Source organism: Zonotrichia albicollis, chromosome 2 (genome assembly GCF_047830755.1).
Source record: "Zonotrichia albicollis isolate bZonAlb1 chromosome 2, bZonAlb1.hap1, whole genome shotgun sequence".
Taxonomy (NCBI): Eukaryota; Metazoa; Chordata; class Aves; order Passeriformes; family Passerellidae; genus Zonotrichia; species Zonotrichia albicollis.
Window position 1 is genome coordinate 108,531,791 of NC_133820.1, and position 19,856 is coordinate 108,551,646.

Below are 19,856 nucleotides of genomic sequence, written 5' to 3' on the forward strand. Positions count from 1 at the left end.
GCATTAGGATCATGGATTCATTTGACAGATTTCTGTTGAATGACCTATTATACACAACATTCAACACAGAATATCTATTTCTAAGGAAACTGAAGGGACCTGTTGCCAGAAAATACAACGATATAACTTGTACAATGTACCATTCAAACTTTTGCCTTTGTTGGTGGTGTTGTTAGTACCTCCTACTAGCATAAATGAGAGAGCTCACTCCAAGAAAAGGAAGCACACCTTTCTCATCTGCTTTCCTGCTCTTTCCCTCTAGCTGTGCCAATCAACACATCCTGGTTTTGCCTAATGCAGGGTACTAATGATTTACCTAGTTAGCAGACCTCTGAGTTTCAGTGTACATACCTGGTATTATTTATAATGAGTCTCTTCCTAGACTGGAGATGCCCCTGGAAGTACCACAGCTTTCAGTGTGGTCTTCTGGTTTGCCTCCCATCAGACATCCCAGAAATCTGATCACACTGGGAAACTGCAGTACTCCCGGTACCTAACTTTGGTCTCTCTTTTTTGGATTCTGGGTGTGCATACATCACATTACTACCAAAGAGAAGGTAAAAAGTGAAGTTCCCACTAAATGAAGTCACATTAGAGCTTGTGCATCTTCGAGGCTCAGTCCACAGGATGTCATCTTTTCCCTCAAGGCTCTCTGGAGGATCTCAGGGTGCTCTGCAAAAATGTTAGATGTGAAGTGACTTGTGTTCTGGGAGTTTTAAATATAAATATTCTTTCCTGGCACTCTATGAGGCCTAAACACATGAATTCCTTTGAAAAAACTGTGATGTGCTCACCTCATATGCTTGTGCCATCTGTTGGGCACTGCTGACTTATCTTCTGCTTGCTGAAAATCCTAGAGTCCTGCAGGCAGTGAAACATATCCAATGAACAAGGGAAACTGGTAGGCACTGACTGTTTTTCCCAAATTTTACCCTTAGGAAGTCTTTTCAAGACAGAGAGGACCATGGATTTAGACATTTTTAGTGCATTATGGTATCACAGCAGAGATCTGAGCTACTGCTGACTATACCTGGCAGAGAGTCAGAAGCAGCACGGGCCCCTGGTGCAGTGCTGAGCCCAGTGTGACAAACCCAGCTGCCAGGCTGATGCAGCTAAGCTGCTGCCAGCATCTCTGCATGGCTCCATCCTGGCCTACACAGACCTATCTGTTGGAGCTGGCACATCCCTGAACAGTTCTTCCTTCCTCACTTCCTTTTTCTGTCACTTGATCATTATAATGCTGTGGTGAGAATGTTCTACAGCTATAGGGAATTACAGAATTTAGGCAAGTAGGTAGACAAAGGGATCAGGTCCTTAGTTGTTGTTTGGCATCTCTATGGATAGTTGACTTCATGGACCCATAAAAGGGATTACACCATATGAACCTGTTGCCTAAACAAATCTGATAATTGTTTGAGTGCTTCAGCTACATCAAATAGAAATATCAATCCCAATCATGTTCATCTAGAAGTGACAAGGACTAAAATGCAGTCGTTTCCCAAGTATCTTTCTTCTTGGGGTTTAGTAGGTCTTATTTAAGTAGTGCTGAGATTACACTGTTATGCATTCAGGAGCATAAAGCTTTTCAGAAATGTCTAACAACACTGGCATTCTCCATACAGATACAGCAATGGCAGCAGTCAACTTCTATGAAGTTTCTCAGCTAATTTGATTTTTAGCATATACTTTTAGCAAAGCTGAAGGCCAGGCAAGTATCCAGAGACAGATTTATTGCTTTTTGCCTGAGCCATTACACAGACAGTAATTTTCAGCCAATAAAATAAAACAGTCCTTGAAACTGCTCTCTGCAGTCTCTCAGGCGGGATCTTCAGGTCATATTTACCCTATGACGAGCAGATGGAAGGACAGGTAAAATATTTTTTTCTTAACTTATAGAATGTGTAATTTAAAATTTTCCTGATTATGAAAGAATGGGGGTACTAAGCCCAAGATTTCTGCTTCAGATTGCAAGTCTGCATCTCTAAGGAACTGGGATCAGGTTTACAAGATCAGCACAGCAGCCTTGTTTGTGAATGTCACAGCTGTTATTGAATGTGCCAGCTCTGCACTGTAATGGCCTGTGTGACACCTGGGGACAACAGATCACTGCATGAGGCTGGAGGGACAGAGGTCAATGCACCAACTTGTGCTCAAGCAATATCTGATATTTGCTCCTCATGTACAATTTGTGGAAATACTATACCTTCCCTACAGTCACTGACAGCATTTTCCTAGACACCACAAAATGGCTGCTGCATCTGGACACATCATGTGCCAGAGAATGCACTAAATCTTGTGATTTCAGATCTTTCAGTGTTTCCATAACTGTAAGGACTATTCATAATTCCCACCTCTGATTCATTTGCCCTATCCTTTTTCAATTTCTGTTTTTTAATATAAATATCTTAGAAAATAAATCTTATCCTTTATTTAATTTCATTCCTTTTGCAGTCTCTTCATCCCTGTTTTTGCTAGCACCAGTAAAATTAGAGTTTTATTAGTAATAAAACAGTATTTACGTAGTGGTCTAATGAATGTCTGTTCACATTACAGACCTGCTTTCTTCTTCTTTTCAAACAGGAAGTGATTGCTTTTTCTTCTTCCAGTTCATCAAGCAAAGCGGGATTTTAAAAGACAAAAACACACACACACAATAAGCTCTTTTGGCAGAATATTTCATTGCCCAGTCACAAAATGAATAAAAAGTAGATGCCTAAATACAGGCTTGTGGTTAACTTGTTCAGTGATAAAATATGGTCTTAAGCAGCCTCTGTGGATGTTCCCTAATTAGATCTCAGGGTTGTTCTATTAAAATTCAAATTTGAGATTCTTAGATTGCAATGGCATCCCAAGGTGTTATCTCAAAATACATCAGGACATGTTGCCCCTCTGAGGTGCTGTGGTGAGATCCCATCTGGATCTGCATTCAGATTTGGGTGCTCAGCACAGGAGAAGCATAGACCTGTTTGAATGGGTCCACAAAAATGACCAGAGGGAATGGAGCAGCTCTCCTGTGAGGAAAGGCTGAGAGCTGGGGTTCTTCAGCCTGGGGAAGAGATCTGGGACACACAGTTGCAGCATTTCAGTACTTACAGGGGCTTTTAAATAAGATAAAACCAAATATCTAATTAGAGTCTGTTGTGATAAGACAAAGGGTAATGGTTTTAAACTGAAAGAGGTTAGATTTAGACCAGATAAAAATTTTATATATATAAATTTCTATACTGTGGTTTAGATGTTTAAAGGAAACATCATGGACAAAAGTTCTTATTTGAAAAAACACTTGTACATGGTAAAATTAAAAGGTTTGAGGTTCTTAATCAACGACTGATAGAATACAAGATACATATGAGATGCTCTAACAGATAAATGAGAATTCCAGAGTGCATTAAAGGGGAATTTCTTGGAAGAGCAATTAAGTTATTTTGGATGGCATTATGGAATTCAAAATCTGGATGACTTTGAGAGAAGGGACTATGGTCTCTTCCATTTTGGAGTTCTTTGAAAAGGATATTGAAAATTAGGAAATAAATGCATCAATATTTTATGGTTTGCTCTGCTAAGGCAGATTCCTGTCACTTGATGTGATATTGGATCTTAGGGTGAAGTTCTATGTAAAAAATGAGAGCTTCCTGGAGGTTTCTGTGCCTGTTTATAATCTACAGAAGATTCAGTGTGTTTACACCAGATATAGAAGTTTTTATTGCACGCATCCCAATTAGGGAATAAATACTGCATCATTTGGCTACTAATATTGATTTTTGTCTGCACTGTCTGCTATCAATCTCACACCATAGTTAATATGTGTGATTTTATCAGCATTGAGCCAATAGCTACTTAAAGATAAACAAAAAGGTCTTGTATAAAGCTTGTGAGGTTTTTCCTGTTCCTGTCAATGTATCTCTGTGCCTATAACAAAAAGCCACTGTTAAATATTTATGTTAAAGGACTAGAAATTACTTGTTAGACCATCATAGATCAAGCCAAATAATGCAATCAAACAAATAAACAATGTAAAGTGAGTGTTTATGAAAACAAAGAAAACACAAGTTTATGTTATCTAATCTGATTTAACAAGATTAAACTGAGGAATGTTGAATGTTTTGAATATATATATGATATTATGTTAAACATGAGATAAATACTTCCCTATTTTCTTTTGCTTTCAAGCAGTTAAATAACTGCCTTTATTTTTTTGCAGGTATTCTTTTTTTGTTCGCTGTCAGCAGATTTAAGACATAGTCTTCAGTGTCAAAAACCAAATTTTTTCCTTTCTCATTGGCTTTAGGTTTCTGAGTATTTTTGATGGGTTTGTTAAATAGGAGCCTATAACCCCTTTGACCATGCAGTTACAATCAGAAATGTAGTATAAAACAAATTGATCTGGATAATTTTCTCCTGCATACTAAATATTCCATGCCAGCTCTGTAAATGATTTTAGATTTTCAAAATCTGATATTCTGTCTTGCATCTTTTTTTCCTCTTTTTCAGCCTGTATGTGAAGAGAATTGGAACCTACCAGCTATGTAATTTGCTCTTTTTAAAAACATTAGGCTGGATTTCTAAAGCTACAGGATTCATGTGGTTTTGTTGAGCTTCACTTTCACAGCTTTCACATCTTTCTTTTGCAGTGCAAAATTTAGACAATTAACAGACTAAAATCACAATGAAAAAGTCATTCTGGCTTCTCTTTTTCCATAGAATGACAAGGTTTTATGTTAATAAAAGTGTACACATTTGTTTATAATGATTGGATGTATCAGTTTATCCTCTTTGTAAAGAGGTTTACTTGGTAACTCTAGGAGTGGAGAATGACACTGAAGTTAATAGCATGAAAACATAGCTACTTAAGAATTAGAACTAGAATAAATCCTTTCACTACATCAAATTAAATATCACCCTTCAGAAACTGCAGGACTTCGTGCTGTTAGATTAAGAACTCATTGGTTGTAATTAGCATTTAGGAAAAATACTAATCAGAATATGATGTATTGTAACTTGAGTGTATATGATGACATTAATGCATGAGTTAATTACTTTTGGTAGTAATACCTTCTTTTTTATTATAAGTGGATTTTATACTTGAGAAAGTATTTCAGTTTTCAAAAGATAGTCCAAATGCCTGATTCTGTTCTACCTATGATAATACTTTTATTATATTTTTTTGCTGTGGTGTTTATCAAGTAACTCAGTATTGTACATTGGCACCCAGTGTAACCTGTCACGCACTGTGCTCTGTTTTATATTGCTCTGAAGAGCTCACAGGTGAAGGCAAGAGACAAACAGCCCAGTCACCACAAAGGGGTCCAGCAGTGGAAGGCAATAGCAAGAAGAGTTGTTCTATTTGAAAATGCACCACAGGGTGTTATGCCGTGGAGACATCTGTATCTGAACTGGTCACCCTAGATCATTTTAGAGTAAAAAATAAAAGAGAAATAGGACAGCTAGAACACAACTTATATTAAGGCACACATCAAAATCAGATCAAATTAATTACACAGTAATTTTTTTCATTGGTTCTAAAGAAAATTTTGGGTAATTGGATCAGATGTAAACATCAATAGCTGAACTGAAATTAAATCCTATAATTTCTGTTCAATCACTCACAACTCTATTTAAAACTGTTTTAAATAAGACACTGAATAGACAATAATCTGGCTTTGTGGAATGTTACAAATCTTTCAATTGCTAAATGAGATACCAAATATCTAATTGGTGCCTGGCAGACAGCACCTACTTTTTTGGGCTTAAAAATTGATTCCTTCTTGAGAGGTAATTATAAATCATCATAATTAAGGAAAATTCAGTAGTTGAGGGGAATATTCTGGATAGAAAAATTCTCTGAATAGAGAAAACAGGTTTGAAAAGGAAAGAAATCATAAAACTTCTGCAGTAGTTCTCAGAGCCTGGAATTTATCTCCTCTAGTTTTACACCTGACCTAATCAAATCAGAAACCTTACATAAGTATTCAGGGAAAATAAACTGTCACTTTTATTTGTCTGATTTATTTAAGATGTCTGGCATAAGTTATGTGATACTTGAGAATTTTTTTTTTCCTAATGACTAACAGTCTAGAAAACCACAGCTACAGATAACAGAAGTTAAACTACTTGTAAACAATTTATTGAGGAAGAGATATGAAAGAAAATGGTAGAAGTGTAATACAAGTGCCTTGTAAGACCAATAAGATGTTTTCAAATCTCTCTCCATGGGAAGCAGTTTCATGGCTAAGCAACACTTTTTGTAAATCTAGCAGAATCATAAATGTTTAAGATCAAAATTGGAACATCTTTTTGATGAAATGCTATCCCTCTTCTTTAATACTATCCTCTGATAAATATAAATGGAAAAAAACCAAATAAACAATCAAAAAGCTTTCAGCAGGAAGGTTCAGTCTGATAGTAGGTTTTTTCCATTTTCTAAACCAAGATTGCTATTTTCTCTACTCTTTCTTTTGGGGATTTTGTGTTTCCTGCTACTTTGATTGTAAAGAGATTGTGGTATATATATATCAACTACTTTTCCTGTAACATTTAAGAAAAATAGGAATCCTCTAGAGCTTTGGTAGGAAATTTTTATGAAGCATTTGAAGAAAGGAAAAACACTTTGAAAAAGGCAAAATATGTTAAAATTTCAGGATTTGGTAGATTGTAAAAGAAAAGCATATTCAGGCTCAAGGGGTTATTAGAAGGTCTAAGAAATATTGCAGCTGCATAAACGCCATATTTCAGCAGAAAAGACATGGAATAAGATAAAAGGAATAAATGAGAAAAGGGCTAGGTCTTTTGCAATACCTACTTTAATTAAAGGGGAAACCACTGTTGATTCACATGCACAGAAATTTACCATGCCAGGTGGGAGCTCTGCTAATACTCTTGATAACTATAGATTGATTGATTTTTATCTACATTATCACAGCTTTTATTATTCAGTTATTTTATTTTGTTCAGATTGTTTTTCCTTTTGAAGCATGTAATTACATTCTGAAGGGCTTACATGAGATTGTTGGTGCTATTGTGTAGGTTTTCTGGTTAATTTGTCTGGGTTATTTATCTCCAGCAACATTATTCATTAAATATGAAAATTGTAGAAGGTAAGAGCTAGAACAGCTTCCTGAATGGAACTATCATAGTTTGATGATATAAAAGGAAGAATTTTTATCATCCTTGTTCATTTTCAGAACTGAAATATTTGTTGAATTCTTTTACTTGTTTGGGTTTTTTTCTTTAAGAAAATAGGTTATGTATAAATATCAATATTTTCTGTAAAAGGAAGTTAGCTTTTGCATCCTATGACATAAATTCTTTGTTAAACCATATAGGTAATTTAAAAGCAGAATAATATGTTTATGGAATTTTCGAAATTCTTTTTAAATTCTCCATATTTCCTCAAGAGAGGTTTTTCTGATTTGGTTGGATTCATCTATTTTCAGAAATGCAACCCTGTATGTGTGTTTATAATGCTGTCATTATGATATAAACAAATTAGCTAGAAATCAGAATCATGACTTAAAGCTACTTGAATAGCACTAGGTGTGCATTTCATAGGAAAAGGATCTTGTCAGACTGCCTTGGTTTCTTCCATTTTTCTCTACAACCTTGTTGTTCAGTGAGGCCCCAGGCAGCCTTGAAGCTAACCCCTGTGAGAGGAGGAAACTGGTCTGACTGCTGCAGATTACAAAGTTCTGATGCCAGCAGTTCAGACAGTTTTTAATCCGCTCACCTTCTCTTTTTCTAACCTGTACTTTTTCAGTTTGCCTATGACGATGTCACTAAAGTTGGTGTCAAAACCCTTGCTAGTCGAGACAAACAATATTCACCGTTCCCTTCTCATGCACCAAGACAGTCTCATCACAGAAAACTATCAGGCTAATTAGGCAAGATATCCCCTTTGATGACTCCCTAGTAACCATTTTTTTTTCCTTCATGGGTCTGGAAATTATTTATGGGAAGTTTTGCTCCATCACATTCACAATGATGAGGTGAGGTTGCCAAGTCTGTGCCTTCCTGAAGCTGCATTCCTGGCCTCATTGAGGTAGGGGCAACTTTCTCTTCCTTCTAGTCTTCAGCAGTGACTCCAATGACCTTCCATAGATGCCAATGATGTCTCAGTACCAACACTTGTTGGTGCATCCTGTCAGCTCACTTGGACTTATGTCTGTCCAGTGTTTTTAGACATTCCCTAGTCAGATACTTCTCCATGCGGGTTTCCTCCTCGATTCAAACTTTCTCCCTTGTCTCAGAGATGTCATATTCATGAAAACAAATCTTACAAGTAAGGACAAAGTCAACGAAGGCATTCAGTAACTTGGCCTCAGTCAATGCTTTTCCATTCCCTCCAGGTCATCTGTCCCTGTTTCCACCTCTTTTACACTTCATTTTTATGTCTGAATTTTGACATGAATCCTTTCTTCATCTTTGCAAGCCTCATGACTAATTTACTTTGCTTCCTGCTCATCAGTACAGACCATTCTTGAGCTTGGACCATGTGATGTTGAATATCAGCTCTTTTGGGTTCTTCTCTCCAGGGCTGTATCTCATGGGATCCTTCCAAGAAAATACAGGAACAGCACAAAATCTGTTTTTCTAAAATCGTGGCTTGGGATCCTGCTTTTTTGCCTATTCTTCAGGGAAAAGGTTCGTCAGGAGGAACCTTTTCTTCCTCACCAGCTTGTCTACAGCAGACACCCACAATATCACTGACCTTACTCTGCCTGAGCAATCCTGACTCACAGGCTCAGCTGACTCACCACCTGAGCCAAGACCAAGCTCAATACAACCACACTATTCTCCTATTTAAAGGGTGACTCTGTCTCCTTTTAGGCCCAGACCATCCTCCCCAAAAATTCTGCATCCATTCAGGATAATTAAGTCTGTGAGAAAGCTCAAAGGGTCTCTTGTTCAAGCTTCTGATGAAAGCAAAGCCAGCTCTAGGGTCAGAACCTGCTGCTGCGGTCTTTCTCCTCTCCAGTCTTGAAAACATCTGTAGAAGGAGCCTACATAAACTCCTGGAGTACCTATTCTGCTGCTCAACGATCCCTATGGTGAAAAATACTAATTTCAAGCTTAAAAAATAAAATATGTAACTTTTGTAACATTTAAAACTTTAATTTGAGAAATATAAACATCATTAAAACATTAATAGACCATGTTAAAATTTTTCTAATACATCATTTGAAAGAAATAATTTTATACAAACATATTTTTAATTAAATTCATTAATTTTCTGCAAGTTTGTCACACTGAAATTCTTTCCCATCCATAAAAGTGATTCCACCAATAAGATCTGTGGAATATGGTATTTTCTCACTATAGTTTAGTTTTATATTGCTAAACATTGCATGCTTTTACCCCTTCCATCCTCCTTTTAGAGAAAAAGTTAATGTTATTTAGAAGAAGAATATTTTATAACTCCCTGTGGTGATTAATACATAATTTATATGTTCTTTCTCATTTTGTTTGCTGCCTTTCTTCAGGACTTACAATAGGTGCAGATGGATCCTCCTGAAAGGAGGTGACCAGAGAAGTGAAATTCACCTCTCTTGAGAGGAGAAAGGTGCACCTTAAATTTCACAGATTAGATGGAGACAGGTGCAATCCAATCCATTTAACAGAGCGTTTCTTTGCACAACCTGGATCTGACAAAGAGAAAATTCCTAGGGACTAAAATGTGCAGAGATCTGATGAGCTTTGTCTTAAACAAATTACTTTTGAGCCCTCTGATGAACAACTGAAATAGAATCTATGACTTCCTTATCACTAGACCTTTCTGAAATCCTCCGCCTTTCCATCTATAAATATATGCTATAATCAAGAAGGTAATTAATCCAATGTACCCGTGAAGATGTTCTTGCAGCTCTGTACAGGTAAATCACCTTTATCCAGAAACAACCGTAAGTAAATTAATATTTGATACCAAGTAGGTCAAATTTTAAATGATAATTAGCCATAAAAGACATACAGACAGACAGTGCCTGTGAGGCAGTTTTTCATCATTCTTGAAAACACATCTGGTTGCTCAACTAAATCTCATGTCTACATTTGCATCCCTTGAAAGCCTGGGTCCTGTGAACTGGACAAGTCTCTACTGGGTCTAAGCATGATCATATTGTGCAATGCACAGACCAATATAAGCTCAGTGAGAGGAAAATTAAGCTCATCAAAGACCTGAATTGCCCTTTGGAGGGTTTAAAATTTTATTTCAGCCTAAAGAAATCTAAGTGCAACTATAACCCCAACACAGGTGCTGAGAACATTTGCGATACCCAGGCTCTCAACACTTTTGAGAGGCAGGATCAACACTACTTGTAGAGTTAAGACATTTACTGCCTGGACAAAGAAGCAAATCATCAGGGAGGGAAATGAAAGTATTGCACTTTAATTGCCATCTGTTCAGGCAAGTGAAATACAGCACAGGAATACCTAATTTGTCCAAATATAATTAAATTAATCTAGCCAAGAAACAAAATCTCCAAAATCTCCAGACTAGCTCATTTAGCACCCCAGAGATTAGTAATTTTTTACCCCCCGATAAAGTTGTTGTCTAGGCTTCAACCTTTTTGCAAAACAGCCATGCTGCTCTACAGTCTATAAAAATGAACACATAAAACAGTAAAAAAAACAAATAAAAAGTAAATAAAATCTGAGTTGTTTGATAGATGCAAATTTCAGTTTCAACTGGAGTTGGGCTACCTGCCATATTAAAGAAGTGTCATTAAAATCAGCCTGTTTCCTGTATGACAGTTATTACATGCTGCATAAAATCCCATTTCTCCTCCCTTTCATATGAAGTAATTGAAGTTCAAACAGAGAAATAAATAAGCTTCTTGGTGTCAGTTTAACATATCTCACCAAAACTGCTTTATGTGTTTGAACACTGAAATTGCTGGTCTGCTGAATTTTATATTCCCAGGACTCTAAAGCAGGATTTCGTTATTAAAGAAATATAACTTTTTAAATAAAAATTCTATTTATTTGTTGCTATTAAGAGCCTGATAGTCTATTTCAGTAAGAAATTAATCAATTGTATCTCAGTTTTGCACAACCTCTTTTTATTCTGGAATATAAATCTTGACATAGGTAAACAGATAGGCTTTTTGATATTTTCCAGCACTTATACCATAACATTTAGATTTCTTTTCGTAGAAGGAAATAGTTTATACAAAATGACAGTTGTGAACTTTTCAGGTTACTAACAGCTTGCTAAACCTGACTGAAAAAATGTCTTTAGTCTAGCAGTAGTAAGCCTCAGCAGTCCTGCAGGAGAAGGCTTATCTGTGCCTGCTTTGGAAACAGGGAAGGTGCTTTATTTCACCTCAGGTTAAGCACTTGAAGGATATATAATCCTAAAATTTTGCTCTACCTCCCATCGAAATGCATAAATGCATGAACTGCATCCTACTTTTGCCTTCAACTCTAGAATCTCTCTTGTACTGCACTGTGGAATGCAATGCTGGTTATCTTGGAAGCCAGAGGACTGTGGAAGGACACACTGTGAAGGTTGTAAAAGAAGTTCATAATTGTGCATTGACGTGGAATGCAGGCACACAGGACAGAAATCTGTGTGCATCTGAAACCAAACAGTTCTTTAAATTATTAAATTCAGTTAATTCATATTACACAGTGCTACAGCTAGACCTCAAAATCCTATTTAAATTTTCATGACGTTGCTTGTGATTGTGTCATGTAATTTGTCATTGGGATTTGACAGTAACCAGGTAAAAAAAAAAAAAAAAAAGCATGCCCAGCAATATATTTTGCTAATACCATCTGGAACAAAAATTCCCCAGCACAGCAATATGTTTTCTGATTGTGATTTTCTTAGGTGATTAAAACTATCTGTATTGATTTTTCCCCAAACTAAGGGAGCCTTCTCTGGCTTTTCTGTTGCAGTGGGCACATTGGGATAGCTCTGTGTACACTAGAAAAGTTTCCTGATTGACCTGGTACCAAAAACCAAGTAGCCCTGCTGGGGTGACTACAGGGATATTGCACTGAGCTGCATTTATGCAAATTCAAATTATGCAACTTAATGTGCAATGAAACACAAGAGGAGTAATGGTATGTGAACAGTGTTGCAGCCTTGTGCAAAATTCCTCCCTCCACATGATCTGTTCTGAATAAAGTCAGTTTTCTGTTACAATAGACTGATTTTACCCACCACTTAAGGCAAAATGTCAATGTAAAAAGAAAGGATAACATCATTAGTCATTAGTACCATCTGTAGTTTTTAACTGGACACTGAATCTCTCACATATGACTCATAACATTGGGAATATATAACAAAGGTTCTTTTAATTATTTGTCAGCAAATGTGCATTGACTGAATTTGATTTCATAAAAGTCATTTGGTAAAAATAAACAAAAGGAAAACCCACAGAAGGAGCATTCATAACAACTTAAACTATAGGGACTTTTTAAAATTTTTTTTCAGTCAGTAAAGAAAGGCCAACTGAACCTAAAAGTCATTTTAGTCAGGATCAAAACTACTTGCAGATTCATCTCCTGTCATTTCAGAGGGTAACTTGAATGGAGGACAACAAAGGGTTTAGTGACACCAGGCTGGATGAAGCATTGAGCAACCTGTTCTAGTGGAAGATGTCCCTGCTCATGGCAGGGGTGTTGGAACTAGAGGAACTTAAATGTCCCTTGTGGCCCAAACCATTCCATGATTCTTTAATTCAATGAGTACTTGAAATAATTTTTTATTAATTTTCCTTAATAAAAAGCAATGCTTTGTTTGTATACAATATCAAAATGTTAATTTGCTAAATGAGGAAAGGATACAGAATTAAATAAGCATTTTATATGATCTAGGTTGGAATTTTTGCTTCACTAAGAAGTATAGAGTTTGAATCAAGGTGTAGCAGAACAAAGGCCTCTGAAAGGGCAAGAGATAAACTGAGAGCATGATAGGTTTCAAAAGGCTTTTTTACAAATAATTGTCAAAGGGCAAAATCTATAATATGTTCAAGTCCCAGTGGAGTCAATGGGTTGTGAGGGATGCTCATAAACCACTGAGAGCCTCAGATACACAACAGCTCAAATCAATCCTCTAATTTAAATAAGATTCTACAGAGGAGAAGTCCTCCAAAATTTATTACAAGGAAAGAAGAACACTTGTTTTGGGATCACAATTGCTCAGCACTTCATCTTTTAAATATTAAATTATTCAGTCACACACATGGCAGAGATACTCTCTGTTCATTGGGAATTCTGCTAATATTTTTAATTATCGTTGAACTTCTATTGCTAATAACTGCAATTCTGCTTCTGTCATTTTGTTGTTCTCTCCTTCATCAATGTAAATCACCGCTCTCTTCATTCTCTTCCTTCACTATCAAAATTTTTTCTACAGGAATACTATTTCTGATGAAAGACTGTAAGATTATTCCTACATTATGTAAAATCAGTGACAAACGTGATCGTTTTGTCCCACCCTTACAAGGAATAAGGACCTAAGATTTTTAAGTGCCCACGGTTGAAATAGAACATTGCCGGTCGAAAGGGTCAAAAGAAAAAAGTTCACAAAACTTTGTTAGAAAACTGCACACTTGGCGTGGAAATTGGGATATATTTTGATTTTGCCCCTATCTTATATATATATAATGACAGTAAAGATTTTGCCTTAATTCTAGACAGGGAATTCAGGGAATTAAACAAGTTTCTCCTGGATATGATTATCAAAAACAAAAGAGGACCTTTGGAAAAAGGAACTAAGATTAAAATCCAATACTTGCTCTACCCAATCAAATAAATCTACGGCAGTTAATTTCATTGTGCTCAGTATCTTAAAATCACTTAATCACAGGCCTGACTTGTGGTATGTGCAAAGTTCAATTAACTAATGCCATTAACTCACTGATAAATTTCACTAGAACTTTTGAAACATAATGAAAATTATGTAAGCAACAAAAAATATTCTTAATGTACTACATTAAATATCATAGTAATGGCAGTGAGAGACTGCAGAGAAGAAGGTGAGTACTAAAGGGCTCTTGTGGGATTCTTCATTTTGTGGATAAACAAGGCAGAGCTATTTAAGTAAAGAACTTACCAAAATATTAATAATTTTTATTTCTGCTCCAGAATAAAGTTCCTTTTGTTTTCTTGTCAAAACTTTAAATTTTCCTCAATTAATAAGGGGTTTATTATAGCTCTAGGTTATCTTATCTCAGGAAAAAGAAAAATATTTACAGAGTAGCCAAAAAAGTCACAAAAAATGGAATTTCTCTAGTATTATGATACAGAATATTACTCTAGTATTATGATATAATATCTACAGTATTATGATAATATTTTACATACAAACATGAAATACATGTCTTTTTTCTATAACCTGAAATTATTAAAAAAAAAAAAATGGAACAATCTCATTTTGTGTCCAGTACAACATAGTGAATAGAAAAAAAGTAAAATGGATGTAAGCTTTTGCTTATTCAGATGCTTTCAAACTTTGTTCTGGCACGGTCAGAGATAAATAGCAAGGCTGATGTTTTTGTAGTCATTCTCTCTGAAAATAGAACATGTTTACTGTGAACAGAATGACATTGTTTGCTGACTCCTGTAATGCTGCTCTTGTTTGAGAAAGGAGCAAATATAAAAGGAAAGTGGAATTGTGTTATGGTTCAGAGAAGTGGATTAGCAAACTGTGTAAATATGATGCACTGTTTGTTTAAAGAATTTCTGATCTATAAACACACAGGGCTAAACCCTGGTACTATTGAAGGCAGAGCCATAATTCTCAACTGACTTTACCAGGACCAAGGATTGGCTCAGCCTAGTTTAATACCATAAAATTTCTCACTTCAGGAGAAAACTTGAATAGATTTTCTGTTTTCACAACTCAACTCTTCTATATCCCAAAATCATTGCTGAGAAGAGCGTGTGTAAGCTCCCCATGAAAACGCTCTATAGACCTTTCCTCTAAGGAAACAAAGTCTGAGTCTGAATACACAGTATTTCTTCCCAGTAATTAATGAGTAGACTAGTAGATGCACAGAAGAACAGATGCACAGATTTTTTGATATCTTTTTCTAAGCAGAATCAGCTAGTGACATATTTTTAAATATCAAGCAGCAAAATTACACTTCCACTGAAACACAAATTTTCTGCTATTTGCCTATTTTCTTATTTAATTTTATATTCAGTAGAGAAATAAAGGGATAAACAAGGCGATAAACAAAGAAACATACAAAAAGGACACATTTTATTATATGAGAGGTTCATATGAGCACCTTTAGCTATGTGTAGCATAAAATTATTCTCTGTCCTTGGCACATTTGTTCCCCCACAGAATTCTTGGAACATTTCAGTCTTCCTAATGCCTTTTTATTCTTATTCGGTGGTTTTTTTAGGTTGGTTTTTTTTTTTTTTTTTAAATTAACCAACTCCACTATATCAGTTTTGACTCTACTTTTTATCTGGCTGTGTGCTAGCATTCCTTTTCAATCTTCTGTGATGGACATTTTCAAAAGGTTTCTCAAGCCCAGATAAATGTCATCTTGTTCTCCTTTATCTCTGTAATTGTGAACACAACAGTACAGTCCAGAGTCATGTGACTCACAGTTTTCTATAACATTGGCTGGCCATCCATTAAAATACATTTAGACACACCATATCCTGTGAGGAAACAAAATGTATACTTTATGGACCTAGAGTAGCATATCAGACCAGAGTCATTATGCTAAAACATATAAATAGTGCTTATTTATATTGGTTAGTGACTATTTAGATTTTCAGACTATTGGTGAAACCAAGTCTTTAATCAAAACTATAATTTACAACTACTGGAGAAATAAATACAATTTTAGGAACATAGAGTGCAGTGTATTTAGTTGCTCAAAATCCTGACTCAATCTAATTAGATATAATCATTCCTAAAGTTGCCACCTGTTCTCACAAGGAAACTACACAAATGGTTGGAGATTTCAGCATCAATATATAGAAAAAAGATACATAAAAAATTTCAATTTGTTACTTGTCATAAGCCTCTAAATTCTAATTACAATAGTTTACATACCCAAAAATATAATAACAAACTGAGACAAAAACATACTACAAACCCAGCTGCAGTTCCAAACGTGGACTGCAAACAGTCAGAGAGACAGTCCTGGAGTTTGCTGAAGACCTCAAGACCTTCCTTAGGGTCACCTTCCATATCTTGAGTTCATAAATGCTACATCAAGAAAACATATAAAACTGAAGTATATATTATATAGTTAATCTTGAAAAACAAAAAGGTGGAGGTTTTTAATTGCATAATATAATGGAGTTATTCCACAAAATTGCAGTATATAGTTTGGCACTTAAAGTACCTTAGTTATGTCATTACTTGTATGAAATTCACATTAGTTATAGCATCAGAAATTAACCCATATTGTTTAAGGAACAAATTCATCCCAAAATTACACTTCCAGCAAGGTCTACATAGGTAATGACACTCTTATATTCACAGCATCTCATGATCTTTTTAGGCCAAAGCTGGCTGGAACCTCAAAGAAAATGTCTATAGCAGACATTTTATGCATTGTTTTAGGGATAGTGATTTATCATTCTCATGTGTATGTGTGTGTGTGTGTGTGTGAGCATGTGTATCACCTGGTCTTTTAATAAGCTCAGGCATGAAGATATTTGGAAGTATTTGGAGTCAATTCAGATATGTACTATGAAGCACCTAGGATAGTTAATTTGAGAAGATGTGGGAGAATGGAAAAGGAAAGAAGTAGAGCATTATGGACACAAGAACTCTTTCAGAGGGAATGCTGGTAACAGAAAGAACACTTAAGACCCACTGACCCTACAGAGTACAGACAAGAAGAAATAAAAAAAGGGATATAAAAATCAAGTGCCTCAAATGAATACCCAAGGTACCCAAATGAACTTACAAGGACAAGGAATAGAAGGATAAGGTTTGTGGCAAATTTGAATGAGAAAGTTAGAAAGGATGTTTTTTGTCCAGTTTGTATAAGCAGGAACAATTTCTCTGTCTTTCAAAATCTTCTCCACTATGACATAAATCTGTGTTTAGTGAGTCAGATTTTTTGATCATTTTCTTCTGTTATATACAGAGGGCTAAAAATAATAAAAAAAATTCATGAAAATTTTATGCCAGATATATAGGAAATCATAACAGTATCATAAGATTTAGGGGATTTAATTTGATTTTTTTAACACTTTTTTTACAGCTGTTGCAGGAGGTTTTAACCTGAAAACAGAAACAGCTTTAATTATACTTCTGCTCAGAAGAGGACATTGTTGCATTAGCAAAATGGTGTGGGAAGATTCAGGCGTGAAGGATGCAAATTGCAGTTATTCACATTCTGAAGGAATATCTAAGTGACATTTTGGTCATAAGAACACTTTGGTATGAATAGAAAATAGGAGTTTCTAGACTTCACCAAGTTATAAGGCTAAAGAAAGAAATTGGAAATGTCCAAGTGTGCTGTCATATCTCCTAGCAAAAAATGAACAAAGCATATTTTATAATATTTCCATTTTTCAAAGAGTAAAAAAAAGAATGAGAATGTTCTTCAAAAACAAGGTAAAGATTTGGTTTGTGAAAGCGTTACTATATAAAAGTATGTGCTTTTGGTACTTCTTACACAAAGACCTTGCTGGATATCTTTAGTTTGACAAGATAAATTGCGAGTGTTAGCATGAGGCATTGGTTTGTGTTAAAGATAAAAGATCTGTTCACAAAAAATTACAGGAGCTAAAACCCTCTTTTACTATAAATAGTTTAATGCTGCAGAATTTTCTTGCCATCAAAAAAAGGTTTGCAAAGCTAAGTGTGACAACAGAGCTTAAATTCACACAGATGAAATCAAACAGCATTGGAAAATGGCTGAGCATGGTGATAAAGTGCCTGTAAGGAGGGCTGGCAGAAAAGCACTTTTCCAATAATGTGGAAGATGCCCAAGGTGCAAGCACACCAGGCAGATTATTGGCAACAATACACTCCAGGCATATAAATAAAATTCCTCTGTCATACTTTTTGCTGCCAAATTAGTACAGCAACTACACAGTAACTGACCCTTGCTTTTCTTTGGAAATCATAATTTATTGTCATCACTGGTGGTAAAAAAAGGAAAAAAAGTCAAGCTATGCCTTTTTGTCTCTTTGTGTTAAGAAAAAATTAACTGATATATTTCACACCTGAGCTTAACTGCACGCCTCTGTTGTACCCATGCCCAGCAAGCTACTAACAGTCAGATTGCAGTCCTCAGAAGTACAGGAATATTGTGACTTGCTGCTTGTTTCCAGCTGTGTGTCAGATCATGCTTTTAACTTCCTTTCTATGGATTCCAGGGAGAGAAGGATTGAATACAGCTTTGTGTGTGGAAGTCTTCTATTATAAATTAGACATGATATCTCAGCCCCTGAGTCCATCCTAACATTTTTGTTAGCAGAGTATGTCACTTGACTTGCAGCTTATAAGTCACTTTTGTGTTCCAGAGCCAAAACCAATTTAGTGTTATTGTAGTTTACTACTGCTGCCTAATTGTGGAGGATGGAGAAGTCCACTTCACCTGTTAAAGAGAAGCACCAATATATTTATTGACATAAACACCAATTTGATAGAAAAAGCCACAGTGGCTTTTTTTTTTTTTTTTAATGTTTTAAGAACATTTGATGGCATGGTGCACTGATTATTTACTGCATAGAGATGAGGATCAGACCCAGCTGTTAGGGACACTCTCCCATTGAGCCATGAGACTCAGAAAGGACTTCTTTGGACTCTAAACTCCATCTGTGAAGGGAGTTTAGGTGCAGCTGGATCCAGGCTTAGTCCCAGACTCAGTCAATTTTTTATGTTTAAAGGACTATGTGTGTACAGTCGACCCTTTATAACATTTAACTAAGATATCAAAGTTTAGCATCCTAATGATCATTTACCAAGAATCTTTTGTGGCAAGGAATCTCAGCCTCACAGAGTAACTCTGAGAAGTGCCCCTGCTCAAAGGAACATCCCAGCCTGCAGACCATGGCCGTGCAGGGGAGATAATGAACCCTGGGCTGCCCACTATATATGCGGCAAGATGATTGATCTGTAGCTATATTGGCATACCAGCCATGTTTTGGATGGCACATGCTCAACAAGCCCTCATCTGGTGATCAATATTGAAAGCTCTTAGCTGTTGTATTATGTCTTCCCTGAGTTCAACTTAAGCCAGCTGCAGCCATCATGTCCACCACTGGCTGCTACAGCTTAAGCAGAAAGGAGGAGAGCTGAGCGCACTGCCACACTAATTCACCACTGCACTGATCTCAGTGGGGTCACACTACTACTGAGCTGCTGCATTTGGAATTGTCACAGGATCTTTTCAATGTGCATTGCAGCAATATACAGTCTTAGTACACATTATTTTTCTTGTATTAGAGAGGAAAGGATGCTGTAGTCTTAAAGTCTTTTGATGTTGCTCCCAACAAACAGCAACCATATAAACAGAGAGAAAGCCTTACATGTAAGTCATCATAAAGAAAACAAAGGGCACCTTAGTGTGAATTCTACCCCACTGATTTGCTTCCTATGAGGAATATTGTGCATGTCCCCACATTTTATGCAGATTCTTAAATGCTTTTGGTCAGTAATTCTGGTTTTATATGACTACATAAACCGGAGTTGTTTACTTACTGCTTAATTAATTATTTGCTATACTTGCAGGTTAGTTTAAGAGGTATGACTATCACAGTACGATAGACAGGTCTCTTACAGTCTCAGAAAGGATGGTAAAGAAGATCCAGTTACCCAGGTTACCTAAAGAAGATCCAGTTACCCAGGTAAAGAAACCTCCCTGCATTCAGTTATTTCACCTGTCACACCCGGTTTCTTCTGCCACAAACCATGACCACAG